This window comes from Arvicola amphibius, chromosome 11 (assembly GCF_903992535.2).
Source record: "Arvicola amphibius chromosome 11, mArvAmp1.2, whole genome shotgun sequence".
In the NCBI taxonomy this organism is placed as follows: Eukaryota; Metazoa; Chordata; class Mammalia; order Rodentia; family Cricetidae; genus Arvicola; species Arvicola amphibius.
In genome coordinates this window covers 12,678,315-12,701,695 of record NC_052057.2, presented here as the reverse complement: position 1 = coordinate 12,701,695, position 23,381 = coordinate 12,678,315, and the positions used below count along the sequence as shown (strand labels likewise).

At 43.5% G+C, this 23,381-nt stretch overlaps 1 protein-coding gene and 1 pseudogene across 1 annotated transcript in view; one reads left to right on the top strand and one right to left on the bottom strand.

Annotated features, from left to right (window-relative positions):
- Ppm1l (protein phosphatase, Mg2+/Mn2+ dependent 1L) overlaps positions 1-23,381 on the top strand; it is a 216,326-nt gene that overhangs the window by 92,237 nt on the left and 100,708 nt on the right.
- LOC119826510 lies at positions 11,527-13,190 on the bottom strand (annotated as a pseudogene).

Below are 23,381 nucleotides of genomic sequence, written 5' to 3'. Positions count from 1 at the left end.
ATGTAGACTTTGTGAGAAGGTAGAAAAATTGGCCATGAATTCAAAGATATGGATTTCGGTGGCTGAGTGCCTAGCAAAACTAGGTGGGACTGGAGAGCTCTGATTCAGCGAGAACCTGCCTCAGTACACATCAAGTTGAGCGTCATGGAAGAAGATACCGGATGTCCACTTTGGGCCGCCATATGCACCTCTCCATCCAACACACATATACGCATTAATAAATGAATAACTGAGCTTGAATCTAGCCGGTGTCCAAACTTGAGGCAGAAGCCCAGCAGCTGCACATATACCTCAATGGTAGATTGCTTTTGTCACTATGGCTTTTGTCCCCAGTGTCATGTAGACAAACTATGCCAACACTGTAATCTCTCAGGTAGTGTCTGCAGATGGACAGATCATGAATAAAATTAATACAGGTTACTGAAAACTCGCCAAGGAAGGGTCTTTGAAAATCAAATTTCAAAAGTTCTCTCATGTTCCTTATTGGCGTCATTCGTTCTGACACATCCAGCCTTGATGCTGCGTATCAGGAAGAGGGAACTGAGCTCCTTTGCAAAGGTCAGTAACAGGCTTTAAAGTGGCTTCAGTACAGTGTCAGATGAGGGAGCCATTTGACTCCCTTGAAGAGATCATAAAGGCTGTGATGGAGGGGACACCTGAACGACTGCACCCAACCCTAGAGGGCGCTTTGCATCTTTGAGGTTAGTGGTAGGCAATAGGAAAGTCAAAGGGGTACTTTATTGTTGACCTTAAAGACAGCATTACAAGATTGCCTAGCCTGAAGCCATTTTAAAATTAATGCCCATGGCTGGTGTAGTCATTAGTCCCTTTCAGTTAGTTCTAAAATTGTGGCTCTCCATTTGAATTTAGTTATGCCAAATATATCCTCTATCAGATTTCCAGATTTAAGCAGTCAGTTCTTTTGACTGAGTGATATAGACTTATCAAATTAATACATTTTAGTTAATTCTTTATTTCAGTGAGTTACACAGATTCATCAATAGTGATTACGAATACCTATTTATTACACAGTGGATGGCAGATTTGTAGTGAATTACTAAACAAATTGGTAATATTAAATGTGTATCTTAGTATCCGGAGTTAGTGGATTATTTTCCTAAAAATGTGTTTTGGTGTCTCTCTTATGCACAGAATGGCCCCTTGCCATTTGATCTTACTCAATAAGATCAATTTACAGACTCAGTAAGCCTGATTTGAGTTAAAACAGCTGGTGGCTTCTTTTCTTCCTTCAAGAAATCCTCCAACCCCACCCCTTACCCCACCATGCTTAGAAAGATACCTGGATAAAATGCATCTGAATTTCAAGACAGCAAGCCCCCCTCCCCCGCTTATAAAATCTCCTCTCTGTCTTTGATAGTGAATAGAATGGCCATGCAACTGCACCCTGGGCTCTGATACTGATGAGGTGGTCCCCCATACTAGGTTTATAAATTAGGGCCCCTGGAGCTGTTTGCTCAACTCTGCCCACTGAAACCTGGCTCTAGAAAAACAGGACAGAGCTTTACAATATTATCCTCTTTTCTTCAAAAGATCCATGTAGTGGCATTTCAACTGTATTTTAATAAATAAAGACTGCCTGAAGATCTGAGAGTAAAACAGCCCCACTGGTCAGTCTTACAGACCAGGTTATGGTAACACACACCTGTAATTCCAGTAGCCACACTAGTTGCCATAGAAACTGGGTGGTGCTTGCCTTTAATCCCAACCCTAGAAAGGAATATAAGACGGGGGAAGACAGCTCTTAGACACGTCTCATTCTGAGCTTCTGGAAGGCAGGATTGCCATTTCAGACTGAGGTCAAGGTCAGAGCCAGTGACTGGCTGTTTTGCTTTTCGGCTCTTCAGGTTGAACCCCAATTTCTGACCCTGAGCTTTTATTAATTGTGCTTCAGATCCATACTTTATGGCATCTGTATATTTCTTTTAGATGACAATTATATGTATCATGTAATAGAGGCATCAGATGCCTTTGGAGTTTTGCAGCCTTGAATAATTTTCAAGATCTCTTACAAAATAAAATGTGATTATTATGATACTGTGTTAACAAGCTGTGACCCGTCTCTCTCAAGGCCAATAGTTCGCCCCTTTATAGTCTAGGTCCCGCATCTTTATTCGGGAGATGTTCTGAACAATTGATAGGACATTTGATTACCTCTCTTTTTCTAATTCATAGTCACTCAGGGTAATTTCGAGACTCAAACAAGAGCCTTCTTTTAGTGCCTTTTATATTCTTTAGAATCAATTTACAACTTCGTAATGAACTGAGAAGAAAGGCAATCAGCAAATAATATGCAGTTACTGGAAACTGTTTGGTCGTTTTGAATTTTTAATGAACACTTAAGAGTACCCATAACCTTATAATTGACATAGCCAAAATCTTAAGTCAGATTCTTATCTGATACTTTGACCTAAAATCGGGTTTCTATTCTGTCTTTGCATCAGGGCAAAGAGACCTGCTAAGCTGTTTTTATTTCTATTCCTTTATCTCGGATTTAAGGGGCACATAAACAGTCCTCATCTCCGTTTTCTTCTCTTTCCTGTGCTGTTAGGATGCTATTAAAATATTATTACTTGCAGGTAACTTTTCTTGACATCTCTCATCTTTTCCCCTCCTATCTTTCTTCCTTATAAGTTGTGAAAATTTTGTCCTGAAAAAAAAAGAAAACCAAAAACCTACATATACATGTGTGTAGTTTATATATATAAATTATATATTAATATATATATAACAAAATATGTTATTATATATGATTACATAATGACACATTACATGTTATATAATTATAATGTATAATGTACTATAATATGATATAATCACATATAATGTGATATAATTATATATAAGGTATAATAATGCTATTATATAATTATATCACATTATATATTATATATATTATAAAACATTATCAAAATTCAGCTAAAATGACCCAAACCATTTGATTCCATGCAGGATCGCAGTTGGCTCGCTGAGGGGAAGAAAAAGACCATTTTGCAAGAGCAGGCTGGCCTGTGACCAGGCCGTGAGGAAGCATGCACGTTTGATCAGCTGTGAAGTGTGATCTCAGCTGTGCTGCTGTAGACCAGCTCCCACTACTGAGGCACTGGAGGGGGCACACTGTCTTTACCCTCTGTAACCCAGCCGTGTGTGCCAGAGTGTCCTCGTTAGAGTTTCTATGGCTGTGATGAAACTCTGTGACCAAAAGAGCAACTCGGGGAGGAAAGGGTTTATTCAGCTTACACTCCCACAGCACTGTTCATCATGGAAGGAAGCCAGAGCAGGAGCTGGAAGCAGGAGCTGATGCAGAGCCTTGGAGGGGAGCTGTTTACTGACTTGCTTCCTCTGGCTTGCTCAGCCAGCTTTCCTAAAGAACCCAGGACCACCAGCCTAGGGATGGCACCACCCATTCTGGGCTGGGCCCTCCCCCTTCAATCAGCAATTAAGAAAATGCCTCACAGGCTTGCCTACAGCTCCTCCATGGAGGCATTTCCTCAATTGAGGAGCCTTCCTCTCGATTGACTCCAGCCTGTGTCAAGTTGTCACAAAACTATGCAGCAAAGTGAACATGCTTCATATGTAACACTTTCAAAAGGAGGCTGGAGACCTGTCTTCTTCAGACAGATGTGCAGGTGGTACCCACTGCCTATTCTTTCTGTTCCACTGTTCATGAAGGAAGGTCCTGGTGTTTATCCTGTGATGAGGGAGGTGCCTGGCAGCAGATACAGCTCAACTTCCAGGACTATGGCTTGTCTTGAGGATACCCTGCCAAGATCCCAGTGCTCAGGGGGAACCTAAGGAATGGGGTCAGGTTTCAGGGCCTCACCTGAAATTTGGGAGAAGAGGGATTGACTTATTTCTGATGCAAATGCTGTTCTAGGAGAGTGGATAAAGCTTGACTGTGTATTGTAGAACAGAGATATTTGCTCTTTAGTCATGCCTCACCAGTGGTACCACCGCGTTCTCTGTACTTTGAATCAAACATATTTAATATGATGGTTGATGTTTGCTTTTCCGGAAGAGAAACTTGCACCCAGCACTGAGGAATCTGAAGAGCTGGGGACAAACACGGCTGCCTCAATGAAACGGGTCAGGTGCCTGCCGTGGCTCTTGAACGTCATGGCCTACCTCCCGGTTCTTGGGGTATGTCTATTATCGGACTAGTTCTGGAAATGTGTTTCGATCAGAAGCCATCCTGGAGCCTCATGCTTGGAATCTGGGCTTTCTATCTCAGCGGCCTCCTCGTTTTCTACCAGGCCTCTGCCTTTTGACGTCGCAGCAGGACGGCGCCTGCAAACACCAGCGAGCTTCAAACAGCGGCAAGAGCAGAAATTGGATTTTGAGGGATTTTGTGGCTCTGTTGTTGGGCCGCCTTCACAGCTGTTTCGGGCCACCTGTGTGTGTCCTTGATTCCCTCATCCAGTAGAACAAAGTGTGTAAGGAGCTTTAACAAGCGCGTGCTGGTAGCGTGGACGGCTGGTATGTGGGGCAAACATGCTTTCCTTTCTGTTTTTTCTCCAGCCTAAACTAGTCAGTGCATTGTCAGGACCCTTAGGGTAGAGGCAGGAGGGTAAAATTACGACCGCAACAGTAGCATAGCAGCTATAAACAGACATTCTCTTCTGTAAATTTCATGCTCACATACCTTGCCCATTGTCCCCGTCTATTCAACTTTGACCTGACTTGTAAAAGCTTCTAGTTATTAAGAATAGAAACGATATGTCAGGCACATCTTAAACTTCTTTTCAGCCTTGTTTTAACAGTATCTATGGTGTTTTGTGCCTATCAAAGTTTCATATTTCATTCTCAAGATAGAGCTATTTATTATTTTTCTTGGACTGTAAGACTGATTAGTATATGGTATATGGCCTGTGATTTCAGCAGGATGTGAAGAGCAATGTTAGGGTCATGAAAATAGAATTTCAATTTTTTGATAGTTCTCATAGTTTCACTTATAGTTTCTCATAGTTTCTGCCCCCTGTGTGTGTGTGTGTGTGTGTGTGTCTGTCTGTCTGTCTGTCTGTCTGTGTAAATTTCCTCATTTCCTGCCCTCAAAAGATGTTTAAAGTAGGCATGGTGGCACACACCTATGAGCCCTGCATTTAGGATGTTGAGGCAGGAGGATCAGAAGTTTAAGGTCATCCACTGCTACATAGCCAACTGGAGACCGGTTGGGGATACATAAGATCCTGTATCACAGTTCACAAAAATCAATGAATAAAAGTCAAATAACTATAAACACAATTGGCTATGGAAATGTTTTGTTCTAAGACAGCTGTCAAGAGTGGAGTTGCTTAGATCTTAGAAGCCTTGACGTGGGCTGCAGGCTTTGCGGCTAGAGGGCTTTGGCTTGTCCATTGTTGTGGAGTCTCAGGCTGTCCCGACTGTACCTCTTCGCTACCTGCTGTTAATGTCGTCCCTCTTGACATCTGTCTCCGTGGCAGCACAATTTGGCATTGCCTTGAGGACAGGGCTTATATTTCTAGTTCCTCCTGCCTCTCCTTCTAGACAAGGATGATGATGCCAAATCTTATTAAGGCAGACCACAAATTCGAGGGTGGCGGTGGCGGCCGTGGCCGCTCTTCTGTCCTTGGAAGCTCTTCCCCTCTTCCTTTCCAAAAGGATGAAGGGAACGACTGACCCCCAAATGGCCTCCAAGAATATAGCAACGCCATTACAAGATTGTTTAGTTCACGGTAGAGACGCCAGATTTGATTTTATCATACGTTTTAAAAAAGCCGTTATATTAAGAGCTACTTGCTTTTGGACTTGTAGAGTGTAGTAATCTGTAGTGAATCAGGAACTGAAGATGTCACAGTAAGCTGAGATCCAGATGAAGTGGTGGGGACATCGCTGTGCCTCTGTGGTCAACAATGACCTTTCATGGTTCATGGTCATTGCTTTGCTTTGGTGGGGACAGCTGGCTTTAACAACTTTGAATCTGAAGTCTTATAATTATAACTGGCTGTTCTGAAGCTGGTAATTAGAGCTACTGAAAGCCTCCCACAGAAGAGAGGTTTTTACAATATAAATCTTTGAAAACAGAGTAATTAATAGAGGATTATTTAAATTCCTCTTCTGTAACGTTTCACTTAAATGTGGAAGCATGGTTTTAGCCTTTGGCAAATCCTGAATTAATAATTTTAGAAGCAAGGGCAGCTGTGGGAAAGATTTCTTTTTAAATCTCGGTAGAGAAGTGGGACCTTTCTAGTTTACTGAGCATGTATCTGCAATTTCTCAGAAATTAAATAGTATGACCCTTTGATTGGATCCAAAATCTGACAGTTTAAATACATAACTTCAAAGTAGTAGTTGACTTGAAATCCAAAGATCCATTTTAGGATCCTTTGAAAATTTTATTCCCGTTTCAGTCCAGCAATGCAAATGCATATATATTCACTTTTATTATTCATTACATACACATATATATATTCATTTTTAGAGTCTGCTGTTATACTTTTAGAGATAATTTTCTTATATTTGGCACTGCTTAAGTCTATTTGGGTAGGATTTGAACGTGAGTAGGAAGAGACAGTAGTTTGAAAGAATCGAGAATCATGTAATGGTCTTACCTAAAAACTAAACAGGAAGAGATTGAAGGGACATAGCTGAGCTACTGAGGAAGAACAAGGGTGGAAGGTCAAGATGGTTCACAGAGGTCCTCATGCATACCAAGTGTTCCATTCTAGGCGGGGATTGGCTGCTCTCCACTTTAAGTGATGGAAGAGCTGAGACTGAGCGATAAAGGCAGAAAGGGGATCTTTAAAACATATTCATTTGGTGGCTGAACTAAGAACTGTCCATCTAAAGTATATTAGTAAGTATACTAATAATTCTCCCCTGTTAGATTGGCTTGCAAATTTCTTTAGTTTTTTGAGCTCACTCTTTCATGCTCTTTGCATGGACGGGGGACTGGCTGGCTGGGAAGCATTCCCTTCCTCCTCTGCCCTGTCCTTCTTCCCTACCTACCTCTCTGTTTGTCTGTATTAGGGGTTGCAGATTCTCTAATCCTCCCAGGATAGCTTTGGAGTTGATGTGAAATGGTGGCTTCCACCTTAAGCTCGCTTCCAGTTCTGAGATGTAGTGACTCACTGCGAGTCAGCAGGCCCCGTAGCCCTTAGCTGTTTCTTTTCTTGTCTCCTTCCCTCCAAACCCATTTTTCCTTACAATATTGAATTTAGTTGTTGTTCCAAATCATTTTATTAGCGTGCCCCTTTCCCGGTGATTCTTGTAGATTCTATAGCAAAGTCAGAACATGACTACTGATTAGGAAACGCCCACTTCCGTGTTTGAGTTGAAGTGTCTCTTTTCCGGTTATTCGTTGTTCTCATCTGATCCTTAATACTGACGCTGTGCTCTGTGCAAGGCAGATTTCTCGTCAGACTCAGAACAGTCTTCCCAGAGAGATGTCACTGCCCGAACTGAGATACTCCTTCAGTGTTGAAAGTTGATAAGGGCTTTTAGTGTGCACTGAAGCCAACTGTCAGCAAGCACTCAGTGATTTCAGAAGTGTGTATCTTGGATGTTCGCTGTCAGGCTTAAGGGGCAAATATTAAACATTGTCTTTTAGAGAGGGATTTAGGGAGTGTATTGATAGCATCCAGACACCCAGAGTAAAAATCCTTAGAGATTATTGATTCATGTGTTGTTGTTGTTGTTTTCTCTTGAAATTATATTAGAATTTTTTTATTTTAGAAAATATTTCTTTGAGACAGAGTCTCATATAGCCTAGGATAGCCTCTACCATAGCTGAGGCTGATCTTGAACTCCTGTCTTGCCCCAGCTTTCTAAGTACTTGAATTATAGGCACCAAGTGCTTATTTTTTTCTATTTTTTTCTCCAGGCATTGGAGAGATGGCTCACTGGTTAAGAATGAGTAATGCTCTTCCAGAGGACCTGCGTTCAATTCCCAGTACCTACATGGGGCAGCTCCAGGAATCTGATAGCTCTGGCCCTTGGTACCACACTCACATGTACATAATTGAAAATAAAACCAATCTGAAGCAGTTGACAATTGCTAGCGTTAATTCTTATTGATGTCCTGCCATGTCCTTTCTGCCAGGGGCAGGAGATGCCGCAGTGAACATGGCTGACACACCAGCCGAGTGCCCGATCTCATGAAAGTTAGTCTTACCTGGCCTTTTGTGCTCACTTAATGACAATCAGAATTAATGCTGGGAAGTAGCAACAGAAAACAATTTTGACTGCATTTTAATTTATTCTTAATACAAGAAAACCACTACAAGCCGGGCGGTGGTGGCGCACGCCTTTAATCCCAGCACTCGGGAGGCAGAGGCAGGTGGATCTCTGTGAGTTGGAGACCAGCCTGGTCTACAAGAGCTAGTTCCAGGACAGGCTCCAAAGCCACAGAGAAACCCTGTCTCGAAAAATCCCCCCCCCCCAAAAAAAGAAAGAAAACCACTACATATGCTACTAGTTCACACATTTAAAAATTTGTATGAAGGTATTTAGTTGTGGTGCTTTGGGATTGTCTATCAGCAATTACATTCAAAACTTTCATGAAGAATTTACATGGTTTCTTTATCCCAAGGTGTTGACACTGCTTAAGGTGATTTTTCAGAAAGAAAACCAGTGTGGTGTTTCCTTCCATACGGTCACCTTCCATGTGAGCCTTTACTTCCTAGCAATACTTAGAACTTCCCTTCTGGCTACCAAATAAAGCTAGACAGAGTCTGTCGCCAGGGCACGGGTGCTATGAGATCTGGTGAGCTGTCTGTCCCCATGGTAGAATTGATTCTGCTCTGTGAACAGTCTCACTGCTACAGTCAGCCCCATCAATGGTTCTGCGTGAGGAACTGGCGATTGCGTCATCATTTTGGAAATTTCCTTCTTAACTCGGAACTGCTCAAGACAGATGCTGGCTGCCACCTACCCTTCACCCGTTCTAGGAGCCCCAATCTCTGTGAGGACAGCAAGCACCCTGTGTTTGTGGGGAGTCCGTAGGCTTAGAATTTGACCTTGTTCCAGGAGAATTCTGATCTCAGGATTTGACTTACGTTCCGGATTAAAACCCGCTCACCACCCGGGTTCTGCTGTTGTCCTGGGCTGCCAGACAATGATGTCTTTCCTAGAAAAGATGGTAAATTATTGGTTAGTTGTATGTATTAGACATTTGCTGGCCTGCCCCCGCCCCCATCTCTGTTCTTACTTGAAGTGAAACCTGTGCTCTGTGAGCTTTTGTGGAAGACGGGCCTCGTTTTCTGAAGGGGTCAGACTTGAGACCTCAGCGTGTGAGGGCACGGCTCAGAGACTGACAGTTTGTTCTCTTATTATTGGTGACATCAAGAGTCCAGGGATCACTGTTCAGTCAGTCACAGCAGTGATGACAAAAGTCTGTTAACTTCTGTTCCCAGCTTTCCTCCCAGCCTCTTGCAATTCTGGTTCATTTGTAGATCCATCTTCCACCTTTTCTTTCAAGCTTTATAGTCCTCAATACATAAAAATAAAATAAAATAAAAAATCCCTGTTAGCCTGCCAAAATTGGTTCCAATGATATTTAATCAAAAACCTCAACAGTGTGCTATGAAAAGTAAGGTAACTGAGGCAGATCATATTTTCCAATATTGTTCTAACATTGGTCCCATCCGTACACATCCTGTTTGTCCTGTGAGTGCTTGCAGTGTGGCTTCACACGCCTCCATTGAGGAGTGGGAGTTCATGTTCCCGTTCCTTAAACCCAGGTGAACCAAGGGAACGTAGAGGGCTGGAAAGGATGCCAGTTCTTCGGCAACACCATAAAAGGCAAGGCCACTTCCTCTTGGGCCTCGTTTCCTTTATAGTTTTTAGAAATAAGTGTCCCTAAAGAACCATGTGTCACAGGCTTTTTGGCCCACCTGTGGCTCGGCTGTGAGAGGTGGTGACAGGAAGAAGCCCCATCACTAGGAGTGTGCGCCTTAAGGGGCTATCAGGACCCCAACTTCTTCCTTGTTTTCACCCTTCCCCAATTCGATGACATAAATAGCTTTGTCTGTCATCATCCCCTTTGAGATAAGCTTTGGCACAGGTCCAGAGCATCACTTCAGTTGACTGTAGGCTGAAAGCAACATGAGCAATAATCAAGCTTTCCTTTGGGAAAAGAATTTGCATTTATTTATTTCCTAGTGGGAGGGGCACTCTTACCACAGAGCCTGCCACTCTTCGGAGCTAGTTCCCTTCTTCCAGGTAGGCCCCCAGGCATGGCGACAAGTCCTTTCACCCACTGAGCCGTCTCACTGGGCCTTTCCTGTAATTTGTAATGTGTCTCAAGACCCTTCTACAACGGTGGGAAACTCACGGCAGAGCGCGGAGTCCAGACACTCTGAGTCTACACGGAGGAGTGATCCTAGGGAAAGATGTCAGGAGAATGGCAGAGGAGCCCAGCTGTCCCCGTCCCCAGCTGTGTTCCTGGCTTAGGGGACAAAACAGGTGGGCGAGTGAGCGAGAGATCACATGATTTCCCAGCTGCAGTTCGAGAGCAGGCCCAGCTGTTGTGGAGTGGAGCCCGGGCGTAAACTGTCTTGAGTCCCTGTCCAGACCACAGATTCGTGAACACAATAAACACTGTCATTCTTTTAAGCCATTTTGGGTTTTATTTTGACAACGTACAACTTTATTAATAAATTTTGCAAGATAGTGATGACTGTTTAAACATAAATTTAACAGCAAAGGTTTAAAATTGTGCATATTGGCCTTTGTGGCATGGCAAATAAAGACAAAATATTTTCTATTTTCACGCACAGGCATTAAGCCATAATACTGTCTACAAATTACAATGGACAAATTAAACTCTGGAATAATTAATACACGTTTGGATAGCCGCAATTATATGAGTAGTAATGAATAAACGGCCTATGTTTGATAGACTCTAGATGTCATGTTGTAATATTTAATGCTCTTAAAACTTAATTCTTCATTTCCATTTAAGGATACATTTTCATACACGTGGATGCTCACATGCAAGCTGAAGACTCCGTCCTTTGACCGTAATAACAGACTCACACAAGCGATGGTGCTCGTCTTGCTTTAATGAAGCAGTGCATTTGTTCATAGTCTTTCTTCCCTCCACGCGTCGTTGTCCATATTACTGATGAGCATCCAGCTGTAAGGCATTTTCTCATTTAGCCATCAGTCGGGGAGGGCTCAGCTCATGGTGGGTCGTGCTATCCCTGGGTTTCTGGTCCTGGGTTCTATAAGAAGAAGGTTGAGCAAGACATGGGAAGCAGGCCAACAATCAGCTCCCCTCTATGACTTCGGCATCAGCTCCTGCCTCTCACTTCCTGCCCTGTTTGAGTCCCTGTCCTGACTTCCTTCAGTGATGAACAGCAATGCTGAAGTGTCAGCCAAATAAGCCCTTTCCTCCCCAGCTTGCCTTTTGATCATGGTGTTTTGTCACAGCAATAGAAACCCTAACGAAGACTCTATCTGTCTGTCTGTCTGTCTGTCTGTAAATATATATTTAAGTAAATAATTTATATAAATAAATATATATTTCTCTATATCTGTCTATATATCTTAAGTAAAATGAAGTTTGAATAGCGCAGGATGGTATGATGACGTCAGCAGCAGCCAGTCCTTGTCCATTGAGTCCCAATTCTTTTAACAACTTGCAAAGATTTGTGTGTTGTTCAGTAGACGTTACTGACTGTAGGCATGCCCTACGTTCCTCCTCTGATGTGCCCATGATAGCTGGAGACTTCATTTGCAGAGAAGCACTATTGGTTAGATAGTCTTGGAACTCAAGGTTAGAACCTCTTGGAGTCTAGCTGACAGGGAATACTGAATGTTTTGAGGACGCTGGTTACGAGCGGGGCAGTTTTCCTTTTTCTGTGCTTCAATGTGTATGTGTACAGTCCATCTACATCATTGGATGCAAGCTTATTAATAAGAGGAATGCTTGTACTTGTGGCCATCTTAAAACCCTCGACTGCAATGACTGCATTTGGAGAAGCTATGTACTACAGGAATGCTTCGTTTACTACCCCTTGAATGAGTCTGTAGCGAAGACCTCTAATATTATATTGTGACATTTTCTTTCAGATGTATGGAAAATCCACTGACTATGATAAGGGTCATCTCCCTCTAAGGGAACCCCATCTCCAGAAGGCTGTTCTTTGGGCTACTGTAGCCCCTTACATACTCAGTACAGTGCTCTAGTGGCCTGGACAAAGATGCAATGGTATACATGGGGAAGTTGACCTGTGTTGGATAAAGTTTCAGTGTGCAAGTAGTCATTCCAGGCAAAATCAACCAGGTATTTCTTTTAAAACCTTCTGTCCCCATCTATCAGAGGGATAAGTGAGAAGTTTCTGCACCCCAGTAAGCCCCTCCACCTTAACCCAAACAATAATGGAGCTGGGATCTGGCATACCATCTCTCTTCTGGCTGTGACAGAGTCTAGGCCATGTACAATAATGTGAAATTGTCTATGGAAAGTGTCACTAAAGTCTTGAATCTTGTTGAAATGTGGAATGATGTTGCAGTTCGGAACCCTGTCATTTAGGAACCCCACAGCAACTTCGGCCTGGGTCTTTATCTAAAACCAGACAATGCTGGATTTCGCAGGAGCTGCACTCTAAGTCACCCGCCTCTGTGGCTAGAACTGTACATGGATCTAACCAAAACCGAGGTGATTCAATGCTTGGTTCAAAATGCAGGTGTGTGAAGGGCCAAGATCACTCACTCAAGGGACTTCTTTACATGGTCCCAGCAGCCCTTCCGGCCTCCAGTGTCCCCCACCCACCATCAACTGCCAGTTTATACTCTTTATTAGAATCAGGCCTTCTATTTAGAGACAGGATTACTGATATGGGGTGGAGTTAATTGATTTAGTTCTCTCATTTCCGTTTTATTATTTCATGTCCCTTTTACCGATATTGTAAAATTATTTGTTGGGAGTAAGGTTACAGACTTTTACTGTTTATATTAGTTGGGGTTCTCGAGAGGAATAGGACTGAGAGAATGAAATATATAGGTGGACCAGCTAGTCCAACTCCATACCAGGCACTATGCAGGGTTTAATAAGAAGGGCCGCATGCAAGTAGCCTAGTGCCTGGCGCGGAGTTAAAGGCGTCCTCTGCTCCCTACAGTGTGAGACTTGTCTGGGTCACATAGTGACCAGGACCCAAGCCCAGGACTAAGAAGCACCAATCAAGGGTCTGTGTGTTTGTAACAGCCATGCTGGATATGCACAATGGCTGAGTGAGCTTTCCACATTTTTTCCTTCTCTCTTTCTTGACACTCTTTTTAAAAATGGGTTCTTCACACTGACTATCCCGTTCTACACATTTCGCTTTGAGTCAGAAGGAATACACTTCTACACCTCCCATTTGGTGTGAGACTTAGTCCTGAAGTATTATTAAGGTATATTGTTTACCCTGTTGGGGAAAGTGTGAAAACATAAATTTTATGGGGACCTGTTTGATTGGTGACATTTACTTACATTAAAACATGTTTATTTTGTATAGATGGTGTGCATATGTGTGTGTGCATGCTCACATGGGTGTTGGCATATTCATGTGCTCATAGAGACAAGATTTGCATCAGGAATCTTCCTTTATTACTCCACCTTACTTATTGATGCAATCTCTCCCTTGTATCAAAAATCTGTGGATGCGGCTCGCTTGGTTAGCCAGCCTGCTTTGCCTCAGACTTCCAAGTGCTAGGATGGCAGGCGACCTGCTCCACCTGTCAAGCCCTTGACCTGGGTTCTGGGTCTGAAGTCTGGTTCTCAACACTGGATGAGCATCCCCCCAACTTTGGAGTTGCGAAAGTTTAGCCATTGGACCCAAACGACACAAAGTAACTCTAATGCAGTTGTTGAGCATTTAACGTCAATGCCCTTGCTTTTAGTGCTTCATATTTAAATGGCTTGTAAAGGTAGCTCCAGAGTTTGAGGGCTTCTGAGGGAGCCTGTGGAGCCACTCTGGTTTTATGTCCATGTGTGCATTTTCCCGTCACACTTGGTAACGTGGAACGGGGGCAAAGAGTGCTGGCCTCGGGTTGATTTGGAAGGTGAGATTGGTACTTAGGGAGACCCTGATTACTTCAGCGCTGTCTTTGTGCCTCATGCCTTGCTTTGTGAACTTAGGTAATTTACAGCAGAACACTGGCAAATGCAATGGGAGGAGGCTTCAATGTCTCTGTGCCTCTCGCCAGAGCCCGAAGCTGGTCTCTGAAAGTCCTCCGCACATTGCTGCAGATGCTGTATTATCCCTCTAGGCGGGTACCGCTGAATCTTTTATGGAGATGAATTGATTTCCTAGCAAGCAGCAGGGCCTCTGAAAACTTGGCAACCCTGCATCAACTTACCAGAAGTCCACTTAACGCGGGGGCTTTCTGTGGGCACAGCTATAGCGGTTGAGGCACCATGCTGGGAGGGTGCGGTCCCATTTTCCCTAATGACACAGAAGAGAATGAGAAAAGACTTCATACTGCTTTTGAGTGCGCAGCCTGAGCCTGGCTGTGACAGAAAGCCGCTGCTATTTTTGTAGGTTTAGGAAGGACTTCTGCACTTAGGCAACTAATCATAGCCTGAGAACAACAGAAGAAAGGGCTGGATTTGCTAACTGGCCACAGAGAAAGACGCCACTGCTACTTTCTGGAACTTCTAACTCTGCAGGAACCTGCTCACAGACAAAGCCTTGCTTCCTTTTTGTTGGTCTGAAAGATTTTTTTTTTCTGGAATTTCATTGCAGAGACCTAGATTTAGGTAATCTCCCCAAAGTTATCCTTAGCGTGTGGGTTAGTACAGGTCTGTAAAAACTGTTCACAATTAAAAGGTGTTTGGATAGCTTACTTTTCAACAGAGAACCTTCTCCATTCTCAGGCCTGAAAGAAATTTAACAGTTGCGATCTGTAGAGTTTTTCCCACTTGCAGGCTCATGGCAAGCTGGGGGGTGATACTCATTTCAGCTAAGGAGCCTTTGGCATCAGCTTCCTGTCTCTGGCCATGCCATCCTGAACACACCTGATCTCATCCAATCCAGCAATTTTCTGTTGCTTTCCAGTTAGGTCTGCCTCATGAAAATGACCTTTATTTTTGCACGTTGACCTCCAGTTGCTTCTGTAGGCTACCACTGTGGTCTGTGTGGACTGCATACAGGTAATTCCGTTCACACATGCAAACCAAAGACTTACCTTTAGCAAGTACTGAGCTGAGTGAGAGCACTGTTGCAAAGGTTACGACAGAGACATGTATTCGCCTGCCTGGACTGCTGTGACTAACTACCACACACTGGGAGGGTTATTTATTCCAGTTGTAGAAGCTAGGGAGCTCACGATCAAACTGGATGGCCAGTTCCTAGTGTGGTCCTTCTTGCTGTGCCAATCGTCATCTTCTGTCTGTATCTGGAAAGAGAGAGAGAGAGAGAGAGAGAGAGAGAGAGAGAGAGAGAGAGAGAGAGAGAGAGAGAGAGAGATATTTTTGGTGTTTTTTATTGATTGATTCGTTGGGAATTTCACTTCATGTACCTCAGTCCCCCTCATTTCCCAGTCCCTCCATATCCGTCCTTCACTTGTGATTGTTCCCCCTCCATCAAGGAAAACATATAAAGACATAATAAAATTAAAATTAAAAAATAAAAAATATTAACTTAAAAAAGCAACTAGGTGGTGGTGGTGCATGCCTTTATTCCCAGCACTTGGGAACCAGAGGTAGGCAGATTTCAGTGAGTTCAAGGCCAGCCTGGAGTTCTAGAGCAGGCTCCAAAGTTACACAGAGAAACCCTGTCTTGAAAAATCAAAACCAAACCAAAACCAAACCAACAATAACAACAAAAAAGTGAAGCAAAAAACCATGACCACCAAACAAACAAGCAGAAACAAACAAATAAAAAAGCAAACAAGGAACCCACTTCCCACCTCCATCTTTCCGCATTTCCAGCACCTCTCCATCCATCCTACTGTCCCTGGGAGAATCTGTGTACCATGCAGTGAGCATGTACAAATTTGTACAAATAGCTGTGCTTGCAAATGTTTCCTGTGTAATGTGTTGTTGGTTTATTGTGTAATGTGTCGAAGGCCTCTGGCTTCTGGTACACCATGAATACTGGACCCTCGCCAACTCTTCTGGGATAACCTCTTGTTGCCCCAGTCATGGAGAGCCTGTGGCTACGGTTCTGTGAGGCCATGGAATTTTCACTCACAGGACCATGGGGCCTTCCCTCACTCCAGCAGGCTGTAGATGGGGAGGATGTTGAGGAGTGCCAGCTCAAAGCCCTGGGGGTGTGCCTGGGGGTAGTCGAGTTGCATTTAAAGTCAGAAGACTCTCAATGGCAAGTCCATTGCTACACTGACATTAGAGCCTACTTTCAGGATTCCAGCATAAACTGAAGACCAAATGAGACATCCAGCCTGGTTGACTGAACAATTATTACTAGATTCTTGGACATTCCATTGGTATACAGCCATTGTTGGACTAGCTGGACCACAGCCTGTAGGCACTCTAATAAATCTTCTCCCTCCCTCCATGTGTGTATATGTATATGTGTGTGTGTATGTATGTATGTATGTATCATATCTGTGATAGAACAGATCTATCAGTTCTGTTCTAGAGAACCCTGACTAATACATGTGCACATTACAAATGCTTAGCAACAATTTAATTTGAGTGGCATATGATTCAAAGGCAGAATGAATGCACTGATAGTGTATTTCTCCATATCATTGGTTATTCAGACCAGAATACCATGGAATTTCTGTGAAGACATAGGCTCCCAGGTCTTCGTTCCACAATTTTGGATTCCAAAGGTTAAAGGTTATTTGGGTTTCTGATAAATTCTCAAATGGTGCTGATGATACCGTTCTGGTGACCCCAGCTTGGGAAGTAGAGCTCTGAGGGATGAGAGGAGGAAAGGGCATGAGGAAGAGAAGATGCCGTGCACAGAGGTGGCTTCTGCCAGCATCTTTCTGTTGGAGTTAGCCCTCACTCCTCTGCAGGGCTTCCATTTTCAGGGGACAGTGCACAGCATCCCCTGAAATAGCCCCTTGATGTAAAAGGCAGGGGCATGATTTTTTTCTGCCACTCGGCAATACCCTGTATGGAGGGATATTGGTGCCTTCTTGCAGCTGTAGGAAAGGAGCCACGTTCTTGCTTTCACCCTGACTGTAATTCTTTTCTCGTAATCCTTTATTTTTTAAAGATTATTTATTTGTGATATACACAGTGTTCAGCCTCCATGCCTGCAGGCCAGAAGAGGGCACCAGATCTCATTACAGATGGTTGTGAGCCACCATGTGGTTGCTGGGAATTTAACTCAGTGCTCTTAACCTCTGAGCCATCTCTCCAGCCCCTTCTTGTAATTCTTTCCTTTTTGCCATCCTTCTTCCCTCCATTCACCCCTGTGCTCCATGATGTATATTAGTTATTTTGATTATGTCCAGAAGCAAATAGTAAGTATGAACTTTCAGATTTATGGCTGAATACAATGAAACTGGAAAAATGGGAATGAGAGCTATTTGGAAATCACTAAAGGTGAAGGGTTCGGCAAGCAAGCGTGTTGGAAAGGGGCGGTTCTGTGCTTTGGAGAAGAATGTGATGATGGACTGTACATTTCTGGAAAGTAAACACAGCATCGTTTTTCGATCCTCCGGATGGAGCTCTATCATAAAGTTTTACTGCAGTGGAGTGGGAGCTTTCATTGCTATTAGATTAGCAGCAGTCCAAACTGTTCTACTCTCAAATATGTCTTCCAGCTACTTCATATTCCTGGGGAAATCGTGTCTTGTGGGCTTTTTCCCCCCCCAAAGCACAGTCTGTACTTAGATTCATGTTTTTTAAAGTTTCTATCAGATACCCCTTTGAGCAATATAAAAACTTCTAAATTGTCTCCTTTTCTTAGCTGAAACCAGCTCCCAGTGTGCCAATATCAGCGGTTGACCAGGTCAGGTTGACTTTGGGCATTTTAGCAGGCAGAAGCGTTTTCTCTTCCTTGTGCCTATTCCTACCTTCCTCCAGCCCCGCCTCCTTCAGATCATATCCTGTCATCCCGTTCTCTGTTTTCTTCATTATTCATATAGTTAAGAAATTATTTATCTCACTCATGGGGCCTTTACACACTCCAGCAGGCCATAGATGGAGTTGATGCCGAGGAGGGCCAACTCAAAGCCCTGGGCTGTGCCTCCTCTCAGATCATTGACGGCAGGGCTATGGGTATAGTGAAACACAGTGTTATTTCATAGTGAGACAGCGAGTCTTTGTCTTACTTCCTGGTAACTTTTGAAACACTTGATTGCATCTAATTCTTAATAAAGAGAGCAGTTTCCTATTTCCCCCACTTTGCAGAAGCATTTAAAGATAGGCTTCTGTGAGGTAATGTTTTCTATCTTAAAGTATTAATGCATATTCATAATTAGGTATCGAAGAGTACTGTGCTATTATGCTGCAAATTATAGGAATGAGAAAGCAAATGTTTAATTTTAATGTGAAGATGCATGTTAAATGATATGTTACCAATAAGAGGCCCTGGTTCCAAGAGATGACACTCTTTTTTTTTTTTTTTACCATTTTTTTTCTACATTTTTCCCTCTCTCCCCACTCCCTTGATCTCTCTCTTCTTCCCTGTCCTGGCTAGTTTTATGTCAACTTGACACAAGATAGAGTCCTATGAGAGGAGGGAACCTCAGTTGAGAAAGTGTCTCCTTAAGATAGGGCTGTAGGCCATGGTCTTAATTAGTGATTGATGGGGGAGGACCCAGCCTATTGTGGGTGGTGTTGTCCCTGGGCTAGTGGCCTTGGGTTCTATAATACAGCAGGCTGAGCAAGCCACGAGGAGCAAGCCGGTAAGCAGCACCACTCCATGGCCTCTGCATCATCTTTTGCGTCCAGGTTCCTGTCCTGACTTCCTTCAGCGACGGACTATGATGTAAAAGTGTAAGCCAAGTAAACCCTTTCTGCCCCAACTTGCTTCTGGTCATGGTGTTTTGTCACAACGACAGGAACCCTAAGACTCACCTGCCCTCCTTCTGTTCCCCCTTCCCTTCCTCCCTCCATCTCCTTTTGCCTCCCCTACCTTTTTTCTTCCTTCTTTTCATTAAGATGGGGAAATGATTGAATTATTCTGTTACTTTCCAGACCCTTAAGTTCTGAACTCTTCCTACCCCACCCCCCTCTCTTGCTCATGTATCTTGCTCATGAATCTCATGTTCGTTCCCAGGCTGCCCCAGATGTGCCAGGCAGCTAAAAGTGACCTTGAACTTATGGTCGACCCTCCTGCGTCCATTCCTAAGTGCTGGACTCATAGGCACTCATCACCACCCTTTTTTCCGGTGGGATTGTGGGTGGAGTCCAGGCTTTGTGTAGCTGGACGATCACTCTGCCACCGACTGAGCTCCACCTCCAGCCCCGTGGTATATTTTGAATTATTGGGAAGGTTAGGAGAGAGGACAGTATGAGGAAGCGTACCCAGCCTGATCTGTGCATGGCTCTGAAATTGCCTATATTTGGGGCTGGAGAGATGGCTCAGCAGTTAAGAGCATTACCTGCTCTTCCAAAGGTCCTGGGTTCAATTCCCAGCAACCACATGGTGGCTCAGAACCATCTGGAATGAGGTCTGGTGCCCTCTTCTGGCCTGCAGGCATACATGTAGACAGAATATTGTATACATAATAAATAAAATTTAAAAAAAAGAAATTGCCTATATTTCAAGTATTGTCTATTGCTTTTTTTTAAAGAAAAGTATTTACATTTTCAGTGTTTGTGATGGAATTTTAAGTCATATGTACACCTCATGACTATCGTCTCTGGTGACTTTTGTCTCAATTGTGTCCACACACCTGTCAAGTGGTAGACATGAATTCCACATCATTAATCTTTGAGTAAAGGGAAGGACAAAGGTCGTCTACCGTGTACACATGGCCAAGGACCACTTGAAAGGGTGATCTTAATTCCCCAGGACTTGAGCCTTCAGGATTGGTTGCTACCATGTTTCCCCAGAAGTTTATTTCTTGGGTAGACACAATCCCGCAGGACAGAAGGCACCTGACATGCGCTCTTCAGAATCTTGGCTAGACGACTGAGTTCAGCGCTGAGTGAAGCTTCGCTGAGTTTGAATGAATGAGCAAACGAAGGAATAGATAAAGCTTTGAGGAAAAATATGGGTATTTATCTCACAGATTCAAGGTAGTTGTTAAACTGTAATTTTTTTTTAAAGCAGAACTTGTTTTCCTTAATTTGATTGTTTTTTGAATAGGTAGTATAGTTACAATGTATAAAAATTTGAAAGCATTGTATTAGTTTCTCAGGGCTTCTGTAATTAAGCGCACCACAGTCATCTATGGCCTGATGTTACTTATTATATCTCCAAATACCCAGTCTCCAAATATGGCCCCATCACATATGGTCATCCGTAACTATAGCGGTGGGATTTGAACATTCCTCTCTGGAGAAACATGGTTCTAGCTACTGTAGATAAAAGCGTGGAAAGGAAGAGGGCACATTGTTGCTATCCCCGGCTCACTCTGCTGCCACCCTCAGAGGTTACTTATGTCATCTGACTTTAAATGAACTACAACCGGTTTAAAAATGACAGTGGGGGAGGGAGGCTCATCGTGTCCTAGAAGGGTCTGTCTTGTTCCCGTCTACTTCATTCATCAAAACTTGGTGACTTTTAGCGTTCGGATTTCTACCACGTCCTCAGCAGGGTCCAGGGGTGGGGAGAGAAAAGGAAATGCTCAAATAGAAACTAAATATAGTGATCCCATATTAATCATAGTGTGAAGCACATTCTACTTTCCCGCGACTTCCTCATTAAATGTCAGGCGCTGTGTGGGTGGCAGCACTTAATCACTCATGCGCTGGCACCCAGCAGGCCGTGGCTGGCCTGGAGTCTAGTAATATTAAGTCTGAAAGCATTTGACCTGGGACTTTATTTAAATGCATGCTTTAGAATTTTGGTCAACCTCATTGAGTTATAATTGACGTACAACAAAGAGCAAGCATTTGACAGGTTCCATGAGTTCCGGAAGGGACATTAATTCACTGCTATAAGTGGGATATCAGAAGGGGTGCAGAGGGATGGGAAAGAAATGCTGGCAATACACTCATTTTTGTTTTTTTCTTAACGCCGTGGACGTGAGTTTGTCACTGTCTGTGCTGTGCTGTGCTGTGAGCGCTACTGTTAAAGCTCCTTGCTACATGATACTCCTCTACCGAATTAGCTGAACTTCGTGAGGAGATGTTGTATTTCATGATATGGAACAAGATGTGTTCATTCCCTGTCTTTTAAAATAGAAAATATATCCACACAGAAATATATATATATAGCTTTATAGTGCTGTGTTAAATGATCTCATGGGTCCTGAATCTATTTAACTTTTTCAAGCTTCTTTTCCTTCATCATTAAAACAATTTTTTTTTTTTTTGAGACAGAGTCTTATGTATCTATCCCAAGCTGGACTTGAACTCACTGTGTAGACAAGGATGACCAGGAGTTGTGATCTTCTTGCTTCCACCTCCTAATTGCTGGGAGTACAGGTGTCTACCTAACAGGCATGCCTGAAACCCACTACAAAGGAATGGAGATTGGGAAGCAAAGACAGTTAAGGAATGACAAGAGGCCTCATTTCTTCTCCATAGACAACAGAGACCAACCAGCGGTGTGAGCTCTGTCCCTGGGGTGTGAGCTGCCCTGTGGAGCTGATGAGGGTAACACCTTTCACAGTGATCTTCAGTGACTAATGCTTTGCATAATCACTGTGAAGCCATTCCCCAGTGAACTTGAGGAGTTGAGCTTTAGCTGGGTGGTCGTTGAAAGCTAATTACCAACCACACCACGATGCAGGTTTAAATGATTTAATCTGGCACAGAGCCTTCAAACCGGAAGAGGGCCATTTTCATGGATGTTTTAGGGTTTCCTGAAATACTATTGAAGGAAAGCTTAACGGATAAGATTTCTAATGCCATGAAATCAAGTCAAAACCAAGCACCTTTAGTTAGAACTTCTCAGCAAGTTTACACAGCTAAAAAATAGTGTTAGTCTCACAGAGGGCAGTTCAGTGTGTGGCATTTCCTGTGACTTCCGGACCTCGGCTTCATTAGCTCCTGTGACACCTCCCTTGACCAAGGTGCTGCTGGTCTGTTCTCCTTCACTTTGGCCTTCTCCCTCCACACCATCCTGGGGGTGGCGGGGGTGGGCTGGGTGGCGGGGGTGGGTGGGGTGGGGAGGACAGGAGTTGTGTGTAGGTCTCCGGCAGTTCTGGTGGACTTCAGAATTGCCAGGACCCTGCCTCACCTTCTCTAGGCTCCTACTTTCTGCCCCAACTCCTTTACTGACCTGACCTAAGGTATTCGAATTCCTTCTTTGTGTGAACGGTTAATTAAGGTCCTCTCTCCCATTCCCCAGTGGTTAAATTTTTGCTAGGAAAAGATTTTATTAAAAGCTGTGACGAAAAATGTACATGCAAGCGTGTTAGTGAAGGGACAGCAGGGTATGGGTTTGGGAGCTTGGCTTGGTGTTAGGAAGTCTTTGCTGTGTGACTGGTGCAGCATCTCACATATGTGTGTTTCTCAGACTCCACACCTAGAGAGACTGGAGACAGGATGAAAGTCACGCATTTACACACTGTCTTCGCTATGGGTGAAGAAGATTGCAGTTTGTCGTGGGATTCCTGCAGTTCATTGGAAAGGGTAGAAATCATGATTGTTTTAGACATTTATTCCTTCTTTCCCTCCCTCCCTCCTTCCCTTCCTCTTTCCCTCCCTCCCTCCTCTCTTTCTCTCTTTCTCTCTTTTTCTCTTTCTTTCCTTTTGAGACAGAGTTTGTCTGTATAGCCCTGGCTGTCCTGGAATGAGCTCTCTATTTCAAGCTGGCCTCACTCAAGGATTGGAGATCCTCCTGTCTCTGCCCCGCAAGGGCTGGGATTAAAAATGCATGCCACCATACCTGGCTTAGACATATCTGTATTTCTTTTAAAAGTTCCAGTGTTTGGCTTTCGCTTTTTCTGGTTTTCAGATAGAGTGATTCGGAGGCAGCTCATGTATCGCTATTGTATGCATGCCTTTATGTTATTGCCATAAAAATAGGTTTTATCCAATTGTTGCACATTAAACATAACATCGTAGTATTATAGACTGAGAAGGCTGTCTGTGGCAACTCTCAGAAGCAAGATGTCCTAATTTCCTGGCCAAGAACCTTAGACTATTCCAAGCTTGCATTCCTCTCATCAAGATCCATGTACTTCCTATGAAATAACATCTCCCCTTAGTTTTTTGATGGACCAATATTCTGTCTCTTTAGGAGACAGCCATGTAGGGCAATACCTGTAGGAGTGTACGTAGGTTGTTAAGATTTCTGCCTCTGAGATATTCCTACACACAAGCAAAGAGGGCCTTTCCTCAGGCTAGGATTTGGAATTGCTTGTTCAGCATTTTT